Raw genomic sequence first — 24,901 nt, forward strand, 5'->3', positions numbered from 1 at the left:
ACATGTGAAATCGTGTGAATAAAATTGCGCAATGAAATATTGCACACGCGTATGTTTTTTTTTCCACAGCAAGTAAGAAAAAAAATGAGCCGTTAGTAAGGTCACAGTGTCTCGCAGGTTGACAGGTATGTAAAGAGTACCTTGTGGATTTCGAGGATGCCTTTTCCTGATTGGTGCTGATTTGTGAAAATTGCAGAGTACTAATTCGGCAAAGTGAAACTTCTGGAATTCAGCCACAAGGACGTTGATTCTGACCAAAACGGTCAACCATCATTTGGAGCATTTTGGGCTTCTTGTTAGGATATTCCCACAACCAAATTTCTTGTTGGACGGTCGAAACTGTGCTGGGGGACTATTTCAAATTCTTCGGAATGAGTTCTTGTCGTGTTATTGACCAAAATCAATATCGTTACTTCTGTCATAATGCCTCATCAAAGCACCAAGCGTCCATCCTTCACTCTAGTGACATATTATTACTCCAAATTAATAAGACACATTTCAAGCTGTCAATTATGTTTTCATCTCCTTTTATAGTCTTATCGAGTGACTTTTTGGTAGTTTCATTCAGTCACAGCCAATTGAGGCGACTGTGTTGGATTAGGATTAGATTTACATTTATTCGTCTCACAGTGGAGAAATTTACATTTCTGGCTATCTAGCTAGCTATATCTATAGCGAAATATTTATTAGCTAGCTAGCTAACTATTTACTACTGCCCCCAAACTCTGGAACTCACTTCCTCCCAACATTCGTACCTTCCTACCTTCAAATCCCATCTCAAAACCCACCTATTTAAAATTGCATTTTCTGTATAGCTTTATCTCTTGTTTCTATTTATAATTGTATTTTATTTATTATTTTGTCTATGCTTGTCTGTGACTGTAAAGTGTCCTTGAGAGCTTTGAAAGGCGCTTGAAATAAAATGCATTATTATTATTATTTTTAGCTAGCTATTAGCTAGCTAGCTTTCTATCTATTTGAGTTATTCCAGGTACATCAGCAAAGATGGTTATGCTGTAATACCCCACTACCCCCATAAAAAGTACAACCAAATCTGTACTACCAGTGGAATTGTTTGCGCCGTTGTATGCTTCACATTAACCAGTACCAGAAAAGCGACGTCTAAGAAATATTTTGACCTCTTCCAAAGCCTCTTGCTTTTGCGAACAGGAAGTTGCGAGTTGAGCGAGAAGAAGGAAGTCATAGACTCATATTTTCCATCTCTCTGTATGAAAGCAGGGGAGGAGCTAATGACAACGTCCGTTTCCGACAAAAAGGAAAGCAACGCTAATTGGTAAGCGTCGGTGGGTCATGACATGTTCCCTCGAAAGGTTCGACAAAGGCACTCTCGCCACCACATCCTGTGTTGACACAGGAACTAGCTAGGCTGCAGTCCATTGCAGATAACAGCTACGTATTAGCCTGTGTAGACCCTTGGAGAGTCACTCACGGCGGCATTGTGAGGCTATTCTTAACCGTCTGCGCCCTGAGGAATGCCCAAAGAGCCATTCAAGCACATCAAGCAACACGCTGCAGGAGCAACATGCCCGACTAGTGCTACTCAGTAAACAGCCTTGCTTTCTTTGCCCGAGACACACCATTGTTCACTTGCTCAGATGGCCTTCGCATGTGGATGGAAATCATATGGATGAGCTCTGTTTTAGCTCAATAACAAGGTTCCATTTCCAAACCACACCAATTCTTCGACCAACACACAAAAACATATAAACCAGGGCTGCATGGCAAAGTAGAGCAGAGTAGATGAGCCTTTATTTGTCTCACAGTGGAGAAATTGGCATTTCACAGCAACAAAATCAAAATACAGGAGATGCTGTAAAGGCAGCCATTCTTGCAGTCAAAAACAAACATAAAATAATAATAACAAATAATGTGACACACAACAAATGACACAGACAGTCATTAAATCTTAAACACTTTCTGCACCCTATTTTTTTCATAAAGCATTTCTAGATGAAAGAGAGGATCAAAGCCTCCTTTTCACCAGTGGATCAGGGACGTCAAGGTGGAATGTGCATGACTGTAAAGTGTCCTTGAGAGTTTTGAAAGGCGCTTATAAATGAAATGTATTATTATTATTATTATTGTTAGTTTTGAAAGCAAACATGAAGCTGTAGCATTGACAAAAGCATCACATCTTCTGTCCCACGTAAATCTGCTTCAATTCCAAGCCGCGGGCTCCTCAAGCCATGCATCCATCCAGCCGCAGCAATAAATAGATACTAATGTGTATTTTTTTATGGAATTGTAGGTGAAGTATCGGTGAAAAAAAAATCCAAAATGTGTCATGTACTGTGTTTTTATTATTTTACGTATTTTTTGACATTTAAATTCATAAACAGCCGTCACCATTAACAAAACCAGCAATAAATTAAAATTAATGCAACATTGCTTTCAGGCCAAATCTTTTTTTTTGTGATTTTATTTTTCAATGAAGTTTTGTGCCCGTGTGTTCACTGCATCGTTCTGTACCAATTTATCGATGCAAGACCCCAGCATGTCAGAATGCATCTTTTGAACAAAGATGGCAATTTTGTTTTGTATAGCGTAGCTTGACAGAACTCAACAATTGCATTTTTACCTCTTTGCATAAAAAAAAATACATGAGTGACTCCAAAAGTATACCATAATTATTCAACTTCTGCCAAGACGCACAAATATTCGTATGTGTTAACTGCATGATGGCTGCTTAGCGCGATGAGCCACATGCCCGATTAACTCCTACACAGACGTGCTAATTACCTTCACGCGGTTGCCAAAACGCCTTGTTCACAAGGGTGCTTGGATTGTCAACACGGGGCCATGCAGAGTTCATGTCGAGGGATGCGCTGCCATTCAGATGTTCTTTATTGATGAAAGCGTGAGTCATTTTCAGCACCGTCTGACACACCAATGGCGGTGTTATGCAACTGTAGCGCGGTCCTTGTATAATTGTGGTTTATTTAAATTATTTAAAAAAAAGGTCAGTGCTACCATAATGCAGTAGTTCTCAGACAGAAGGGCGGGACAAAAAAAGACCTCTATAAAACTTTAATTTGCACTGTTAAAAGAAATAATTAGATTTTTATATCACGATTCTCACCAGAAGCTCTTCAAGGACAACCGACGTCACTTTTTTGTTTCTTGACTGACGTCAGAAAAACGTTTTATAGCATCTAAAATACCCAAAACACGCAGTATGATATCTTTAGTCAAATGCAAAACACCAATAAAAATGACTTAGTGTCAAAAATCTGCAAAAAATTGAGCTGCGAATTGGGCATTTTCAGAAAGTCCCGCCCCCAGTTCGTGACGTCACGCCAAGACGTCTTGCATTGCTGGAGAATCAAAACAATGGCTTCAGATTCGGAGAATATGCTTTCTTGTTACACATCCAGTGATGAATATGATTCAAATAGTTCTGAAGAGGAAAGCATACATGTTTGCACTCGATTAAAGAATTTATTCCGTGCCATTTTGAGGCAACATTGAGGGGAAATGTCTCACCGAAAGAGAGGCACAAAATGGCGACCTCCTGTGGCCACCTCCGTTTCCACAGGCTGATAAATTCCTTACATGGAGCTTGGATGCCCTCTTCTGGCGGCTTTTGGGTGCAATACGAGGCCTCCAGACCAAACAAGTACAGAAAAATACATTGACGTGATGGAAGGACCGCTACAATGCGTCACTTTTTTGGTCAGGGGCGTTCCTTTAGTGACGTCACATACTCGTCACCAACTCAAAAACAAGACTTCCTGAATATTCAGCGCGAGTCTTAAAACATAAAATATAGCTACATGCGGTAGAATCTTATTAAAATACGCTTAGTAGAAGTCATTTGAAGCCATTTTACAAATTATGGACACAACTTGTCCGGAGACGCCGGTTGTCCTTTAAGCAGCGGCGTGCTGGCTATGCAAGCGTCAGTTTTATGTGGGATGTTGATACACATTCGTATCACGGCTTTACTTATGACTATTGCGAGTGGCAAACATGAATGACAATCATTTCCTCCAAGTATCTAAATTCGTCTCGGCTCATTGTCACGTTGTCATGGCAACCGGTGATGCAATAGGCAATCTACTATGAAGGAGCACTTCCCGAATGTGCGGCTCAGTGTTGTTGGCTTGTGAATATGACGCTGGGGTTTTATTCCCCATTCTGTTAGCTTCTTATCATTGTGTCTGTGTAAGCTCTCAGTCGTACAGGAGTGGTCCATCGATGAGAAGGTTTCTTCAGCCATCATCTGTACTTTTTTGAAGGTGTCGGACGTTTCGCTTCTTATCCAAGATGCGTCTTCAGCGAACTAAAGTCTTACTGGTAGTATCGGCCCTATATATTATATATATTACATTAGGGATATATATTTTATTAATATTATATATATTACATTAGGGATATATATATATATATATATATATATATATATATATATATATATATATATATATATATATATATATATATATATATATATATATATATACAGTAAAGTCTCGTTATATCGATATTCAAGGGAGTCCGAAAAAATATCGATATAACCGGGACTATCGATATATCCGACCCTGTTTGCATGTAATTTTCTCCGTGCGTGCATAGAAATAGTATCGATATAACAGGGACTATCGATATATCCGATATCGATATAACGAGACTTTACTGTGTGTGTGTGTATATATATATATATATATATATATATATATATATATATATATATATATATATATCCCTAATGTAATATATATATAATATTAATATAATATATAGGGCCGATACTACCAGTAAGACTTTAGTTCGCTGAAGAAGAAGCATCTTGGATAAGAAGCGAAACGTCCGACACCTTCAAAAATGTACAGATGACGGCTGAAGAAACCTTCTTCTTATCATTGGTGTAAATAAAAAAACTTGGGACAAATCACCAAAGAGGGCCCGAGCTCGGGAAAGTTATTGTGGGCTTCTAAAACCAGACCGACAAAACCGCAGGCATCTGGGGGTGAAGGGGTGCAGAGGGGGAATGCAAAGCAAAGCACCCTTTATTTATACCGCGCCTCTTCCACCGCAATAAGCTTGAGTGGCTGACGCACGGGAAACGAAAAGTAGTACGGTTCTTTATAAAAAAATCTTTAACGGGCTTCCTATTTATTTGCGGTTTGGCCTAAATACATTTAAGGAAAAAAAAGTCACATAATGTCGCGAGGGTAATCTAATATATTAAGATTCAATTAAAAAACAGCCATTATTTGACTTCACCCAGCAAAGGACACCATTATGTTTTTTACCAGTCAACAACATTCTTCATAAATCCAAGTGCAAGGTTAGCGAAAAGCCACCCGGGATGCTACGCAAACATCTTTAGTAGCAATGACCTTGAATTTTTAACCGTCACATTCAAATGAGCTCCCCCCCCCCCCCCCAAAATTCAGAGATAAAAGGTCCGCCCGGGCTTCTTTTTGCAGTTGTATGATGTCTCAACGCGGCATGACTGGAGCAGAAGAGGAATATGGAAATGTGACCTGGAAAGCATGCAAATGTACGATTTCTCTGCATTCTCTGCCAGCGAAGTGTCACTCGGAGGCATCTTATTCAACGGTCATTTTTGTCTGTCGGCAACCGTGAAGACGACGGCCTGGAATGGTTTGCCAAAATCAGCGTTTGATCAGAATAGTAACGAGTGAATGTATTTATTCATCTAGCTATTAATGTCGCGATTAGCTAAGCGATTAGTTTAGCGATTAGCTAAGCGATTAGTTTAGCGATTAGCTAAGTGATTATGTTAGTGATTACAGTAAAGTCTCGTTATATCGATATTCAAGGGAGTCCGAAAAAATATCGATATAACCGGGACTATCGATATATCCGACCCTGTTTGCATGTAATTTTCTCCGTGCGTGCATAGAAATAGTATCAATATAACCGGGACTATCGATATATCCGATATCGATATAACGAGACTTTACTGTAGTTTGGCAATTAAGTCTAGCGATTAGCTGAGTGATTAGCTGAGCGATTAGCTAAGCAATTGGCTAAGCAATTAGCAAAGCAATTAGCTAAACGATTAGCTAAGCGATTAGTTTAGAGATGAGTTTAGCGATTAGCTAAACTATTAGCTAAGCGAATATTTTAGGGATTGTTGTAATGATTAGTTTAGCAATTACCTAAACGATTAGCTAAGCGATTAGTTTAGAGATGAGTTTAGCGATTAGCTAAACTATTAGCTAAGCAAATATTTTAGGGATTGTTGTAGTGATTAGTTTAGCAATTAGTTTAGCAATTACTTTAGCGGTTACCTGAGCAATTAACTTTTTTCCATCTATCTCAAGGGTGTCAAAGTCATTTTTTGCCGTGGGGCCACATTGTAGTTATGGTTTCTTCTCGGGGGCCGTAATGAATTTGGGACACAGAGTGTGTAAGGCGAAAATTGTGTATCCCCAAAATTAATTTCCCATAGGAAACCATTAAAATGAGAATAATCCGTTGCCAGGTCCCCATAAAACATCATTTTCTACTTTCTAATTTTCTAAGCCTAAAAACTACACAAAATATACCTTATTTTATGTATGATAAATGTGCTATGGTATTATAATTAAAGAAATAAACTACTATATAATAAAGTCATTTCATTGACCTTTGTGATGGTCGTTGATGGCTTGATGGAATGGAGTGGCCGGTTTCATCAGCATAAAACACTTGATGAGGAACGTAGCCTTCTTTCACCATCTTGAGGAATGATCCCTTGGAGGTGCTTTCTGTGCGATAATTTTACCTTGTTCCTCATCAATTGAGTTCTGTTTAGCATGGTTGATAGCTTTTTGCTTCAAGTGTACAGATGGCTTGTACGGGTTATTTGTGGAGCCTGATTTGCTGGGAATTTTAACCTTGCAGTCTACACTCTGCCTTTGAACTATCAATGTTGAAACGAGTCCAAATTTCACTGTTTTCTATCCATATTGTCACTCTCTCTCTGTAGTCTGCCTGTCTCTTTAATGTTTAAACCACCTCCCCTCACTGCTGCGTTCTTGACCAAATACGTGGCTTTAACGGAAGACTGGGGGCCGGGAATAGAGGACAAAAACAAGTGGGCTGCCATTTTCTTGTTAGGAGAACAGGCTCCTTCGCGAACGACACATAACTCATTGTGGCAGCTCCGTGTGTATCCCGGAAAATAGTTTGTATGCCAAGGTAAAATTTTGATAAATTTAACGTTCGTAAACCGAAATGTTCGTGAGCCAAGGGGTTCGTAAACCTGTTTTAGCCAAAATTTTGAGGTATTCTCCCCCATGTCCTTTCAGTATGTAGTTTTAGTAATACAGACTGAAAATAAACCAATGGGGTAAAGCGAAAAGAAAAAGGAAGTAGCGCACATCCTTTCAGCTGTGCTTAATCCCGGAGCGGTCGCCTCATATCTTTGTCGAAGTGAACAAAAAAAAGAAAAGGAGCGTGACGGAGAAGGGGACAATCAGACAGGTGGGTTGATAGACGGACAGATATATGGTGTGACGTCATGGAGTAATGGGCCGCTGGGGCTCACACCGCTGGCGTCGGGCAACAAAAAGCAGGCAGGCAGGAAGTGGAAGAAAGAAAGGAAGAGGGGTCGCGGGGAAGGGGCGAAAGGAGCCTGCAACGGCTGGGCCACAGAAGGGGAGGAAGGGTGATGCTGGGAGATGGCGAATGCTTATTGTTTGAGCTCCAGCGATTCACTTTGGAGCCTCAGCGAGGACACACACGCACACTCTACAGCTCTATTTATATCCTCCCCGTCGAAGTCGGTGGAGGCAGCATGCACTCGCTTTTATCAGCACATACATGACGGAAATACTGCATTTAATTAAATAGTCTGTCTGCTTTGACTGCCTGCCTTCATATGATTCATTTCTTTCTTTCCAGAGGCGCTCCCGCACACTTTAATTACAGTATTTTCTGGTGTATAAGGTGCACCCCCAATGAATGGAGTATTTTCAAAGTTTTTCCATATACAGTAAAGTCTCGTTATATCGATATTCTCGGGAGTCGGAAAAAATATCGATATAACCGGACTATCGATATATCCGATCCTGCGGCATGTAAATCTTCTCCTTGCGTTCATAGAAATAGTATCGTAATAAGCAGTACTATCGATATAACCAATATCGATATAACGAGACTTTACTGTACCTCAATGAATGGTGTACATTCAAACTTTTTCCATATACAGTAAAGTCTCGTTATATCGATATTCAAGGGAGTCCAAAAAAATATCGATATAACCGGGACTATCGATATATCCGACCCTGTTTCCATGTAATTTTCTCCGTGCGTGCATAGAAATAGTACCGATGTAACCGGGACTATCGATATATCCGATATCGATATAACGAGACTTTACTGTATAAGGCACAGCGGATTATGAGGCACACACCAAATGAATGGTGTATTTTCAAACTTTCCGTATGTGAGGCGCACCCTCAACGAATGGTGTATTTTCTAACTTTTTCCGTATGGGAGGCGCACTGGAGTATCAAGCGCACCCCCAATGAATGGTGTATTTTCAAACTTTTTCCATCTATAAGGCGCACCGGAGTATAAGGCACAACCTCAAGGAATGGTGTATTTTCAAACTTTCTCATATATAAGGCGCACCGAATTATGAGGCACACCCCCAATGAATGGTGTATTTTCAAACTTTTTCCATGTATAAGGCGCACCGGAGTATAAATCGCACCCCCAATGAATGGTGTATTTTCAAACTTTTTCCATGTATAAGGCACACCGGATTATGAGGCGCACACCAAATGAATGGTGCATTTTCAAACTTTCCGTATGTGAGGCGCACCGACTATAAGGCGCACCCTGAAGGAATGGTGTATTTTTAAACTTTCTCCATATATAAGGCGCACCCGATTATGAGGCGCACCCCCAATGAATGGTGTATTTTGTAACTTTTTCCATATATAAAGCGCACCGGACTATAATGCGCACCCTCAACGAATGGCGTATGTTCAAACTTTTTCCATATATAAGGCACACCGGAGTATCAGGTACACCCCCAATGAATCGTGTATTTTCAAACTTTTTCCATGTATAAGGCGCACCGGAGTATAAGTCGCACCCCCAATGAATGGTGTATTTTCAAACTTTTTCCATATGTGAGCCGCACCAGATATAAGGCGCACCCTAAACGAAGGATGTATTTACAAACTTTTTCCATATACAGTAAAGTCTCGTTATATCGATATTCAAGGGAGTCCGAAAAAATATCGATATAACCGGGACTATCGATATATCCGACCCTGTTTGCATGTAACTTTCTCCGTGCGTGCATAGAAATAGTATCGATATAACCAGGACTATCGATATATCCGATATCGATATAACGAGACTTTACTGTATAAGGTGCACCGGATATAAAGGGCACCCTCAACGAATGGTGTGTTTTTAAACTATTTCCATATATAAGGCGCACCGGAGTCTAAGGCGCACCCCTCAATGACTCGTGTATTTTCACACTTTTCCCGTATGTGAGGCGCACCGGATATAAGGCGCACCCTCAACAAATGGAGTATTTTCAAACCTTTTCTATTTATAAGGTGCGCCGGAGTATAAGGCGCACCTCCAAAGAATTGTGCATTTTCAAACCTGTTCCATATATAAGGCGCACCGGACTATAATGCGCACCTTCACTGAATTAAAAATGTTTTCCAAATATAATATATAAAAATATAAACGTTTTCCAAATATAAGGGACACCACATTATAAGGCGCTACAGTAGATGCTCGGTTTGTGCACTACCTTTACGTGGGAAAATGGAGTCAATGGCTGCTGACAGTACTTGCGAGACCTGTTGTGGCTCAATATTACTTCACATATAAGGCGCACCCGCGGATATGGCGCATGGTCAGCTTTTGAAGAAAACGAAGGCATTTGGGTGTGCCTTACACACCGGAAAATACGGTATATTTCTCACGTGTGTTTCTTCCAAGGTTGGGATATCAATTCCACTCTTAAGGCGTCAAATTTCTCAGCTCAAATATTCCAACCTGGACACACATGGACACGGCATCGAGGTGGACAGTCTGACAAAAGGACATTGGGTACTGCATTGGATGCTCATCTCGTGTGCTAGCAACACATGACAAGCCTTCCATTGAAGCCCGGGGGGGGGAAGAGGGGGGGGGTGCAAAGCGCATGCAAGCTGAGACACAAAGAGCGTCATTGGCGGCGGGTTGCGGGCACAATATGTCAGCCCTGCGAATTTCTTTTAATAAAGAGACGCATTCAACACCAAGTGACACCACGGAGAAACATCTACATCGTGACTCGCTGTCGGAGGAGCGGGACATTCGTAAAACTGGTAAATGAGAGTAACGAGATGGTTCATTTGTCATGGGGTGCGGAATGCGATGTGAAACAAAAACAAAATCATTAGTTTATCAAATGTGGCTGACCTGTGAGACGGAGAAAAAAAACATCTGACCAGTTTATTTCCCCTGATGATTGGCAGCGGGCCGGGGGAAGATTCGACACTTTCAAGCAACTTCCAGATCCCAAAGTCCTGTGTATGCGCCCAATGCACAGATCAGCTCACATGAACTCATTCGCTGTCGATCAAGAATTTATTTGGGAATTGAAAATATGATGTAGAGCGACATTCCCGAATTTAGCTGTCTATATATTTGCTATCTATTAGCTAGCTATCTATTAGTTATCTAAGAGCTCGCTAAATTTCTATTTATTTGAGGCTTTCCTGGTTGAGTGAACGCTGGCGCATGTGGCTGCCGCCGCTCACCCTCAGAAAAACTTATCCTGTGACTGTAAAGTGACCTTGAGAGTTTTGAAAGGTGGTTGTAAATGAAATTTATTATTATTATTATTATTATTATTATTATTATATCACTTCTTTTGAACAGTGGCTACTATTTTGAAAGGGGAAAAAAACGGAAGTGTGGTTTTTAGATAGCGAGGAGCATGGATTGGCGGGCATCTACCGAGCGCTCACGTTATCAGCAGTCATGTGTCAGATTTGGTGCCAGTCGTAAATAATAGAAAGAATTTGCATCGCGCTATGCCAGGCTCGTAAATGATTCATCTTTGTGTGCCAGCGAGCGGTGAGAGGCACTCGTTGCCATTCCGGGGACTACATATTTGCTTTCTCACGGACGCTTAGGAAACAGGAAGTGAAATAGCGAGCAGGTATATTCACTTGCATCCAGGAAGTGAATCTATATTCCATCACTGACTGCGTCGGACCAGATGATTTCGGTTCTTTGTGAAGTTAATTTTTGCAGCTCACAAACAAAAAAAATGTTTCAGAGGACCTTGACATAAAAAAAATGTTTGGCTCCCAAAAATGTGCATTAGATGAAAATGATTTTTTTTTTCCCCTTGAGATGAAGCGAATTTAGGCCAGGCGTTCCTTTTCACGGGCTACGTTTAGAAAATGTAACCTAATTATCCGGGAGAGAAACTGCCTAAAACATCCTCTGTTTGAAAATCGTTTTCAAAAGAAGCAAATTCATGTGAGAGGATTAATAATAACAATAATACATTTCATTTATAAGCGCCTTTCAAAACTCTCAAGGCCAATTTACAGTCACGGGATATTTTTTTTTCTGCGGGTGAGCAGCGGCAGCCACACACGTTGACTCAAGTAACAGATTAAAAAAAACCAAATAAACAATATGACAACACAAAGACACAGAGTTATTCATTCTTCAGAACATGCTATACCCTCTTTGTGACATGAAGCAGTTCTAGATGAAAGAGGAGAGGATCAAAGCGTCCTTTTCAACAGTGGATCAGAGACGTCATAGTGGAATGTGCACCAAACGTCGTCCTAAAATGTCAATTTCTCCACTCCGAGACCAATAAAGATTCACCGCAAAGGATTATTTTGTCGCCGTGTCGAAAAGTGGAATGCACTTTTCTCAAAAAGCGTGAGTATCACATGTTCACAATGGCCATAACGTGAATGTGTAGTAAATTGTGGTCTCCGTGAATGAAGAAGGAAGACATAACGGCCGATCATAAAATTCCACGATAAAACCGAATGAGTGGAAAAGGCGACTCGAGCAGAAATGAGGAAGTGATTGAATGTTTCCCCCATAACGACAATCAAACTCAAACAAGCTTGAGTACGCACTCGGTGTGACATCATGCACATGCCATGTGCTGATGCAAGCTCGATCTGTACGCTGCAATGGGGATTAGGGGGGGGGGGGGGGGGGCGTAAATCGATTATAGAGGTTTTAGACATTTGGTAAACAGGTGAATATTATGATTATTATTTATATTATATTATACAGTGAGACCTCAACTTACGAACTTAATTGGTTCCCAGACAGAGTGTGTAAGGCGAAAAGTGTGTATCTCAAAAAATAATTCCCATAGGAAACCATTAATAATAATCCGTTCCCGGGTTTCCATAAAATATACTTTTCAACTAAATAAGCCTTAAAACTACACACAACATACCTTATTCTATGTATAAACAATGTACTATTGTATTGTAATGAAAGAAATACACTGCATTGTATCACAAAGTCACTTTATTTACATTTGTGATGGTCATTTATTGCTTGTCGAAGGTCAAAGGGAATTGCTGTTTGGAAAGAGAGGCGCATTACGTGAGGACTGTAATTAAAGAAATAAACTGTGCTGTAAAATGAAGTTTTATTTACCTTTTTGATGGTCGTTGATGGCTTATGGAAGGAGAGTCACCTTCCATAAGGACTGTTGGTGACTTAACCTCTGGTGCTGTTCGGTCGTGTGCTTCAGCCGAAGATCACTCCGCCAGCCGTGGTGGGTGTGTATTATGAAAATAGTGCTTATTATAAGGTTTAGTTTTCATAAATTTGACGTTTGTAAGACAAAAAGTTTGTAAGTTGAGGTGTTTGTAAGTTGAGGTCTCACTGTATTATATTATTTTATATTATATTATATTTTAATGTATTGTATTATTATGAGGAGGTGGGCAACAGGATGCTAGCTAAGCTAACAGCTATGATGGAAAAACCCTTCGGCCCACAAAATATGACAGAGCGCCATTCTCAAATTTGTTCGGGTTTTGTTTTTTCTTGTTTGGGTGCCGATAAAGCGCTGGCCATGGCCTCTGGCAATGTTTTTTTCCCTTCCGCAAGCGGGCAGCATTTCCATTTTTCCCATGTTAGCCTTTTGTTGCAGCTTCAACTGTTGTTAAAGCGCTATATAAGCCAATATGTATGTATTGCATTGTATTTTGGTCAGCCCGCCCTCATTTCAAGCTCATATAACTCCAGATCCATATCATTTCGGAATTAATTTTTTTCTGATGAAAGAAGAGACTCTCAGGTTTCTTATGCTGCACTGAATGTTTATGTCGTCCTAAAATTCAATATTCTGTGAAAATCACAACAACCCTGGCACTACAGTGGACACATTTTTGCACATGTCTGGCAGTGAATGAGTTACTGTGCTTATATTTAGAATTTAGATTCATATACTTTTTGTTTTCTACGTTCTTTTCTAATTTTGTTGCTGTAAATTAAACATTTCCCCATTGTGACAGACAATAGTTTTCTTATCTTATCTGATCGTATTAATTTTATGTCTGTAACCGTTACAGGTGTCAAAGTCAAGGCCCCGGGGCCAAATCTTGCCCGCCACATCATTTTATTCGGTCCATGAAAGCAAATGAAATCCCATGATGCTTGCTGAAGTCTGAATCCAAAGTTCAAATTGTCCCATATAACGCACAAAAACAATCATTCTTTTTTACTTCAAATTTGAAAACTAGTTATTGCGTACAGTCTAATGGCTTCCCCAAATAAATAACGTTCCCCCGAGAGGAAACCATAACTACAACGTGGCCCGCTGCAAAAAAAAAAAAAAAATGACTTTGACATCCTTGCTAGTATAACGCTTTAGGAAGGGCAATAAAAGTTGACGAATATTCTAAACCGTCTCGATGGAAACATTTCGAAGAGGTGAGTTGGAAACAGGCATGTGTCACGATTCTCTCGGAATTCTCTGCGGCTAGTTGCTCTGCTGAACATGCTCGCCAGCAGGCGTGAAAGAAGAAGCCCTCGCCGCCGTCAAGATGGAGGGGACCAGAGGAGGGATGGAACTGACCAGACGCTGGCACAGATGGAGGGAGGCTGAGGCGAGTTTGCGCCCAAGATGGCTGCCACAATGGCGCCATTCTACCGCATGATGAGAGGGGGGGACACGGCCATTAAGGTCTTGAGTAGGGGATTGGAGGGGGGCACTGTGAGTGATCAGCAGAAAGCACGACATTGTGACACCAAAGTGCACTTCTGAACAGTACCAGGCAAGGCGATGCGTTTAAGTTATTCCAAATTATACAAAACCATAAATCATAATTATCGTATTTTCTGGTGTATAAGGCGCACCCCAAATGAATGATGTGTTTTCAAACTTTTTCCACCGCAGCGGACTATAAGGCACTCCTTCAATGAATGAAAACAGTTTTCCAAATATAATGTGTAAAAAAAATACATATAAGGCGCACCTGTATTTAAGACGTATGGGTAATCATTTGAAGAAAATCAAGGCTTTTGGGTGCCCACGTACACAAGAATGTAAACAAAAGGGTAAATTGCCTGGATAATGTATTCAATATTCGGCAAAACAGAAGGCTGCGGCGGCCATCCCACTTCCATGTCGACTGCTCAAAAACAATCTAATAATTTTGACGCCAAGCTCCGCCCACATACGGACAATACGAACTTTTTCAGTCGGACATCTCCGAAAATCGTCTCACAAGTATGTACCCACAGCTGGCGAAATTTTCAGTCAAAATGAAAACTTCCCGACCTTGCCAACCTGAACAACTCTAAAGACTCACACAAATGATGCGCCTAAACACAACATGTAAACATTAAAATGGCCGCCTAAGCGGTTCAAGTGAAACTGGTTCCCGGCATATACACTGGGCCAAAGTAATTGTAGTTACGGTTTCCTCCCAGGGGCTGTTATGAATTTGGGGAAGCCATTAATTAGAATGTTCAAGGACCTCAACATATTTATATATTTATATATACAGTAAAGTCTCATTATATCGATATTCAAGGGAGTCCGAAAAAATATTGATATAACCGGGACTATCGATATATCCGACCCTGTTTGCATATGTAATTTTCTCCGTGCGTGCATAGAAATAGTATCGATATAACCGGGACTATCGATATATCCGATATCGATATCACGAGATATTATATATATATATATATATATATATATATATATATATATATATATATATATATATATATATATATAGCACACAACAAATGAATGAATAACTAGTTTTCGAATTTGAAGTTAAAAATAATTTTGTGGTTGATATACGGCAATTAGAAATTTTGGTTCAGACTTTAGCAAGCGTCATGAAATTTCACACGTTTGATTTGCTTTCGCAGGCCGAATAAAATGATGTGGTGGGCCAGATTTGGCCCCCGTTCCTTGACTTTGACACCTGTGCACTAGGCACACTATTCAAATCGGGATAAGATGGAAAGTTGAAAGACAAATTGCAAAACTCAATTTCGGTTTTTGGGCTGCTCAGTAAAATTTTAATTTAAAAAGGAATGAGACAACTATTTTATTTCAACATAATTTGCATGTTTGTTTTCATTGTGCATTTATTGAATGTCCTGCCCGATGGCAGCCGGGATAGTCTGTTCACATTGTAAAAGTCGCTCTATTCATGTCACACCCCAAACTGATAACCCAAAGGCAGCGAGCGACATCTCAGAAAAGTTTTCAATTGCAATGAACGGAACGTTCTCCTTGAAAATCCACCTGGAGCAGCCCCCGCGGTCTGTCTTAGGTGTTCAGCAAGGGGGTAATGGATCCTCTGTGGGGACGCTCAACACCAATTTGAAGCCCTGCCAACGTCTGCTGACCTCAACACAAAGAACGCGTTCATTTAGGCCCAATAGTTTGGCCCGAGATGACACACACATCGCCACAGCGTGTCTTCCCCCCCTCCCCCCATTACCAACTACTTGCCCAGCGTGCAAATTAAGGCTTTTGTTTTCTTTACGTGAATCTTCTTTGAAAACGCCAATCCCATCGTGCGCCTAAGTTTGTACGGTTTGTACGGTGGCCTAAGTTTGTACGGTGGAATGATGGACAAGCTCGTGGATTCACCTTGTTTGCAAAAAAAAAAAAAAATCCTCCACTACGCATGTCAATGAAGTCTGTGCGGTGTAGCGGAGCAGAGAAACAAAGCTCGGATCCAAACTGACAAACAAAATGAATAAAAATTGCCACGCGGTGATACACATTTCCCCTTCAAATGTGTTCGGGCGAGGCTTTTTGAAACGCCTCATTTGCTGCGCGTCAATCACGTCGGGAGCGGAGTGAAGAATCGACATATGGAGCGAAGTAAGTGTTTCAACGTAGCATGAATGTGACATGATAAAAGTCGCAGGATGCAGCCACGTAGTTTTTTTTTGTTCTTATCATAAAAAAAAACCATTTTAATACGTTCAAATTTTGATTGTTGCAACAATGAATGAACCAAGACAAAAAAAATGCATTCTCGACGTGCACACATACGCCTTTCAGTGAAATATGGGCTTCTGTCAACAATTTTGGCACTTGTCAATAATGTATTCACATCTACACAGCTCTCAGTCACCCCCCCCCACGTTTAAAGAATTTTTATCCACCAACATTAAACAGCTTTTTGCGATTCAGGGGTGATTTAAATCTTCTGGCTGCACCCTTTTGCAAGAAGTAACATCAATTTGCTGCTGTGTGTAAATTTCTCCACTGCGAGACGAATAAAGGCAAATCCAATCAATCCAATCCAATTAAAGATGTAGGGCATTACACTACTTTCTTGGGATAGCCATAGTTTTATTTTTAGCTCCCCCCCCCAAAAGGTGTACAGTACATTTGTGTTGATTGAAATCCACACTCGTGTGAGTAAAGGCAGCAAAAATTAGTTGGGCTAAGCACAAGGGCCCCTCCTCCCCTTGTGGTTGGAGCTGAGAAGTCTGCCGAAGGTGGTCGTGCCCCGGCTTGCAAAGGTATGCACCAATGGTGGCTTGAAAGCACAGTCGGCAGGGAAAGCGACTGGCAAACAAAGCCAAAAAAAGCTACAGCGAATCAAGTTCTTTAAACAGTAAACAGCATCGAAAGCAATCTTAACCCGAGATGGCAATGTTTGGGATAAAACTGACAATCCCATCTTTTGCACGTTTTGAAATATGCAACAATGCAGACTTTCAGTAATGAAAGAAGGTGGGTAACTACTTAGGGTTCCGTTATCGGACAGAACTCTCATCGAGTATTAGTCTTCTTATTTGCACAATCCCGCGCGTTTAAAAATAAAACAGCGGCCGTATTAACCAACAATGATTGCATTTCACACAACGCCTTACCAAAATGGTTCTTCCGGCAGCTCCTACCTATCGTCATTCTATTCAAACGAATGCAACGAATATCCTGTCACAACTGGTGTGCAGATCACAAAAGCCTAAAGCGAGCATAGTCCGATATTGGAATCAAAGACGCATATTGGTGGGTGTCCTCCGGTTCAAAACTGGCAGTGGGCGTTGTTAGCCAACGTCAACGCAAAAAAAATCGCCTTATTTAAATGTATTGACGTTAAGCAACATGACATAATGAGAGATAGAGAGTATATGAGAGCATCCTCTCATTGCAATTACATTGTGTGTTGGGCTAGCGGCTAACGGTAACGTGCTGTTGTAGGTTAGGCGTTAGCAACATGCAGCTAATAAACAAGTAAATCACAACATGACAATGCCTTACACAAACTAAACGACAGCTCTTGTTTTTTTTTTCGTTGTCCAATTAGCCGCGGATGCTACGACGAGCGAAATCAAACACAGAAAGACGAAAACACCCCCCCCCCCCACAGAGGCTACAAAAGAGGCTAACTCACCCCGAGAAAAAGCGTCGACCAAGCGGGCTGCGACAAACTAGCGACGGTGGTCCATGGGGGTGACTGCGACGGGGAGCATCCGGGTTGGGCTGCTGCGGTTCGAGTTGTCGACAATCCCCAAAACGCTGCGTGGACTTGACGGCAGTTTGCGCCCTGTCGATCATGTGTGTTTATTTGTATAGCTGCGTGTGGACGTGTGGCAGCAAAGGCAACGAGAGAGAAGGGCCTTCTGCTTGCAGGGAGGAAATGGTCTCCGCGCATGCGCAGCGGGACCATCGGCATATGGCTCGGCTTCACGGTCGGCGAGCACAACCCAGCGGCGAACACAACAGGCAAAATCAACCGATGGTCGACTTGTTACTCCTAAATGGTTTTTGAAGACTGGATAAAATGACTCGTTGTCAAGGTATGCGTCATTCCAGGAATGAAAACCATTACCCGATAGGGGGGGGGGTGACTGAAGTTACGCTCTTTTTGCTAACACTACAGTTTATAAAGGTGAGTAAGTTGTATTTTTATAATTCATGAAAGTGGTAGAATATCAGTGACAGCCATTTTTGATTTCTGACGAAAATCTGCCAGGATTCGATCGATCGTTGATATTTGCTAATTTATAGTTTGAATGAATCAAATTTCTTGTGTTACCTGTTCTTGTTTGGAATTTCAAAAGCTTTCCAATGGTACCTTACTCGTTAACAAAATTAAGAAAGTTATGTTCAACTATAATAAAGAACGGGGTCACAGATTTTCATTTTTTAACTGTAATTACAGGCAGAAAATCTAATCATATTTCGAAAATTAAAAATTCAATTATTTCCTTATTATTTGTCACAGAACAATAATCTATACATCAAGCTATTTAAATGAAGTTTAACATAGTATTAGAAAATGTCTGATGAATTATTATTGAAAAACGTTTTCACATCCCTACTAGCTAGATTTTATGCTTTTATGTGGGACTTCAGAAATTTGAGAAGACTATCAAGATTAAACGCAAAATGAATAGATAGCTAAAAATAAAATAGATAGCTGGAGCAGGGCAATTTTCAGACACGCTAAAGCAGTTTGCGGTCAACAACTTTCTGATTTCTCGAATTGTGTTATGTTGTAGATTATCCACGAGAGGACAGCATTTCTCTTTAACGCGTAGTCCATGCGCACATTCCCTCCAAGAGGCTCATTTAATTCTGTGCAATATTTATTATGTCCAGGAAGACAATTTTATATCTGTATTTATTTATTTTGATGCAATTGCTCTGTGATAATGACCACTTGTGTTGATGCCGTTTATCTTACAAACCTCGTCTGTCATCAATAAACTCTAGCCAGTAGACGTGAGGACAACGTACTGGAAGCAGGACTTTGTTTGTATTTATGTGATCCACCTATTTAAAATAAAAATACAATTAACATACTACTTGTAGATGTTAAGATGATCACGTTGCATTTTTAATATGACAATTTTTAGGAGTCAACCTTAATGTAACCATTAGAGGGTCAATCCAGCCTTATACTTCCGGGTAGAGTGAACGCTGGCACGAATGGCTGCCGCTGCTCACCCACACCAAAAAAAATCCTGTGACTGTAAAGTGTTCTTGAGAATTTTAAAGGGAGCTTAGAAATTACATTGAATGTATTATTATTATTATTATTATTATTATTATTATTATTATTATTATTACAATAAAGTCTCAAGTGTCCCCTGTTACTCAGTGCGCATTTGTGTTGCTGAAGCAGTCACGCGATGGCAAGAATGCCAAAAGCCGCGGCAACCTGCTCTTTCTGAATACTCTTTGGCGTGTATGGACGCAAATAGCCAAATAAGGTTGGATGCTAATGCCAAGACCTTAACCGTTGGCATGTCAGAGAACAAGCGGGCTCATGAATGACTTACATTATATCCAGCAGTCCAGCTGACCAAACACTGAAGGCTCAAACTGCCTCCCTCTCACCTCATTGTCCTCAAGTATCCTTGACATAAGCACTTGGCCTCGCGACTGTTTGATGAGACAACAAAGGTTTAAAGGACAACCGACGTCCCTTTTTTTTCCTAACTGATATGAGAAAAACGTTTGATAGCATCTAAAATACCCAAAACACGCAGTATGATATTTTTAGTCAAATGCAAAACACCAATAAAAATGACTTAAAGTGTCTGAAAAATACTTCAATTTGAAACCGGAAGTGGCCAGTTTCAGAAGGTCCCGCCCCTTTGTTCGTGATGTCACGGCAAGACGTCTTGCCTTGCTCGAGAATCAAAACAATGGCTTCAGATTCGGAGAATATGCTTTCTTGTTACTCATCCAGTTATGAATACGATTCAAATTGTTCTGAAGAAGAAAGCATACATGTTTGCAATCGATTAAAGAATTTATTCCGTGTCATTTTGAGGCATCGCGGGTGGGAAATGTCGCACCCAAAAAAGGCAGAACGTGGGCTGATTAATATCCCCCTATATATATATATATATATATATATATATATATATATATATATATATATATTATATATATTATACATATATATATATGGGGATATATATATATATAAATCTCGTTATATCGATATTCTACACCGAAAAATATATATATAACCGGGATATCGATATATCCGACCCTCGTTATGCATCGATATTCGTGGAGTCCGAAAAATATCGATATAACCGGGACTATCGATATATCCGATATCGATATAACGAGACTTTACTGTGTATATATATATATATATATATTGTAATGTATATTATATGTAATAAAAGCAAAAATAAAAAGATATTTTTAAATGTATTGTATGAATGACACCTTCTTGTTTGTGTGTAAAGTGGCGACCTCTAAAAGAGACCCCTCGCGAATCCCCCCTGCTGCCCCTCTAGTGGCACATTAGCAGGGGCAATGAAAGTCAAACTGCAGGGAACTGCCCGGCTCGGGATGTATTTGACAACTAACGCTGCTGGGAGCCTGTTAAGTCCATAATGGCCCCCCGTGGACCTCACAGCTCACTCGCCAAGAACCTGATGGCCCCGCCAGTAATGTGCGCACACCATCACGCTCGCCATCATCACGCAAACTCACACAAGACAATTACATGAGCACACATGGCCTCTCATCTTGACCCTGTTCCCTGCCGCTTATTGTTTTGCCCCGTAAATACTGTTGAGGGTGCGACAGGAAGTCAAGCACCTCTTGTCATGCAAACGGCTGCTTGGAGTGCGAGGCCAGCAGGAAGTGGGAGTCGTAATCGCGTGCGCTAATTGCCGTTCAAGTATTCTGACAGGTAAAAGGCCGTTCACACGACACCACTTTGACTCTTTTGTTGACGCAAAAGAGGCTATTTAAGTGCTGTACTTTTTTTGTGGCCTCTTTCTCACGTAGATCCCACAAAATAGCCACGCCTGAATCCTACGAGAAGAAAAGGCTGCATGCTTTTGGTAGCTGCTTCAATGTTTACAGTCACCTATTTAAAACGTTAGCACAGTAAATAATAATAATAATAATAATAATAATAATAATAATAATAATAAAACAAAAACAATAGAAATAATAATGGCAATAATACTAATATAATAGTACCAGCAACAATAATAATAATAATAATAATAAAAATAATAATAATAATAATAATAATAACAGCAGCAACAACAATAACAGTAAAAATAATACCAATAATAATAGTAATAAAATAATGTTTATAATAATACTAATAATTATTACTACTACTATTACTACTACTACTACTACTATAATAATAATAATAATAAAAAACAAAGACAAAAGCAATAATAATGCCAATAATAATAGCAGCAACAACGATAACAACAATAATAACAATAATAACAATAATAATAATAATAATAATAATAATAAAACAACGACAATAGAAATAATAATGGCAATAATACTAATATAATAATACCAGCAACAATAATAATAATAATAATAACAATAATAATAATAATAATAACAGCAGCAACAACAATAACAGTAAAAATAATACCAATAATAATAGTAATAAAATAATTTTTATAATAATACTAATAATTATTACTACTACTATTACTACTACTACTACTACTACTAATAATAATAATAATAATAATAATAATAATAATAAAAAACAAAGACAAAAGCAATAATAATGCCAATAATAATAGCAGCAACAACGATAACAACAACAATAATAACAATAATAATAATAATAATAATAATAATAATAATAATAACAGCAGCAACAATAAAAATAATACCAATAATAATAGTAATAAAATAATAATTCTTATAATAATACTAATAATTATTACTACTACTACTACTATTATTACTACTACTCCTACTACTACTACTACTACTACTAACCCCCCCCAAAAAAGTCATCTAACGTAACATCTAGCATGTCAGCTTGGAGTTGGTCTTCTATCTATTATTACTGTATCTATTAGCTAGTTAGCTTTCTATCTATTTGAGTTACTTCTGGGTTGAGTGAACGCTGGCGCGTGTGGCTGCCGCTGCTCACCTGCAGAAAAAATATTCTGTGACTGTAAAGTGTCCTTGAGAGTTTTGAAAGGCGCTTAGAAATGAAATGTATTATTATTATTATAATAATAATAATAAAAAATAATAATAAAACAGACAATAGCAATAATAATGGCAATAATAATAATATAATAATAGCAGCAACAACGATAATAATAATAATAACAGCGATGACAACAAAAATAACAATAATAACAATACCAACAATAATAGTAATAATAAAAAAATAATAGTGGCAACAATAACAATAATAATACCAATAATAGCAAAAAAATACTAATAATACCAATAATAATAGTAAAAAATAATATTAATACAGAAAACAACAATAATAATAATAATAATAATAATAATAATAATAATAATAATAACAGCAACAATAATAATTAAAAATAACAATAATGATAGTACCTGTCATACTAATAATACCAGTAAGAATAGTAAAATAATAATAATAATAATAATACTCCCCCAAGCAGCCCAACATATATACTTTTATCCAGCAACTTCACCATGAGATAATTCGATGATGTCAGCGCGCTCGCCTGGTGTATGAAATACTTTCTGGACATTTTTTCAACACAACAATGACAACCCCCTCGCCCCCCGGTGTTACTCGTCAACATCGCATTGGGGTTGCCATTGATTTTAGCGCAGAACCCGGCGTTCTAAATGTTGAAAAACAAATTCATCCGTCAGCAAGCGGCAGCGGGTAGTTATGAGTAGGCAGCGGAGTTAAAATAAACTTGTGCTTGGAAGCTATCCCTCAAGCATGACGATTGCTGACAGCTCACACGTGATGGTTGGATGTGGGCCAAAATGGAAGCATTACGCACGGTTTGTTGTCATCTTCTCTGCTGTTATTTTATGACAGCTGGGCCCGCTGTCGTCAGTTGACTGTCTAGTGTGGGACTTTACGGAAAAATAATGTGCGAGTCATCATGAGGTCTTAAATAGTCCGTCGATCGACGTGTGTAGGATATCATGTTGCATTTACGATTAATTGAAGACTAACCGGTAGCCTTGCGGCCAAGGATTACACAATGCTTCCTCTCCTACCACAGTGTTCAAGGTGTCCAAAATGTGTAAAATCACTTGAAATGACTTCTACTGAGCGTATTTTACAAAGATTACACCACATATAGCTATATTTTACGTTTTAAGACTGAATATTCCCGAAGTCTTGTTTTCGAAATGATGACGAAGCCTGACGTGACGTGACGTCAGGAACGCCCCTTACCGACAAAGCGACACACAATGCATTTTGGGTACTTTCTTCGGTCTGAAAACTTCGTCGTAGATGGCGAAATTAGAACGAAAACACATAAATAACGCGATAGTGAATCGTTGTGTGTTGCACCATGACTACTATTTGATACTAGTTGACACAAATTCCCAGCAGACAAATCAGCCCATTTCTAACGGAGCTTGGGCGCCATCTTGTGCATTCTCTGGGACGCTAAATTGCAGTCCAGACGCCTCAAAATGATACGGAACGATTTCTTTAGTCGATTGCAAACATTTATGCTTTCCTCTTCAGAACTATTTAAATCATATTCATAACTGGATGAGTAACAAGAAAGCACTGTCACACAAATTCTACATCAATTTGAATTAAGATACGCATTCAACTGGAAACTGGTCTGATAAACAAACACAAATGATTGGCGGATCAGGTCATCAATGAATGGAAGGTACACCAGAACATCTAAATTAAGGGTGTCACACTAATTTTTTGCCACGGGCCATATTGTAGTTACGGTTTCTTCTCGGGGGCCGTTATAAATTTGGGGAATCCGTAAGAATGTTTAATCAACAAATTCATGAATAACTAGTTTTCATATCTGAAGTAAAAACAATGACTGTTATTGTGGTTTACATACGACAATTTGAAATTTTGGTTGGGATTTTAGCAATTGTCATGGAATTTCACAAGTTGGATCTGCTTTCGCGGGCCGAATAAAATGATGTGGTGGGCCAGATTTGGCCCCTAGGCCTTGACTTTGACACCTGTGATTTGAACTTTTTGCCCCGTTAATCATTTCAATATTGTCTGCTGACTCCAACGTTTAACTTGAGTTGGAATGCGATTGATTAAGTCTGAACACACGATTGAAAATATGAAAAAAAAAAAAATAACAAAAAAAAATAAATAAAAATTATATTATAATAAAATATAATAGCATTATTATATAATAATAAATATAACAAAAAAATAAAATAATGATTTAGTGAATACCTTTGTTTCTTATTTTTCGTTTTTATATTATGTATATGAAGTCAGGGAACAAAAAAAAACAAGAAAAGAAAAACTGGAAAAACCTGGCCTTCAGCCCTTAGCTCTCACGCTAACCAGGAGCTGGGGAAGTAAAGTCACACGCTACTTGACTTCGTGACAACCAAAACACTGCGGACTGTCACGCAAAGTGAGAAAAGAAGACATGTTCAACTAACCTCGTCTTCTTCTTTTCCTTTCGGCTTTTC

The 24,901-nt window shown here is 39.2% G+C and overlaps 1 protein-coding gene across 2 annotated transcripts in view; it reads right to left on the bottom strand.

Moving 5' to 3' along the window:
• Positions 1–18,136, bottom strand: part of cskl (c-src tyrosine kinase-like) — a 33,779-nt gene extending 15,643 nt beyond the window's left edge. For both annotated transcript variants that reach the window (XM_088993071.1, XM_088993070.1), the window contains exon 1: positions 17,889–18,136. The gene's annotated coding sequence lies outside the window, so the exon portion shown is untranslated. The remainder of the gene's footprint in view (positions 1–17,888) is intronic.
• Positions 18,137–24,901: the final 6,765 nt, after the last annotated feature.

The sequence above is a fragment of the Hippocampus bargibanti genome, linkage group LG03, assembly GCF_051943395.1.
Source record: "Hippocampus bargibanti isolate YZ-2025 linkage group LG03, ASM5194339v1, whole genome shotgun sequence".
NCBI lineage: Eukaryota > Metazoa > Chordata > Actinopteri > Syngnathiformes > Syngnathidae > Hippocampus > Hippocampus bargibanti.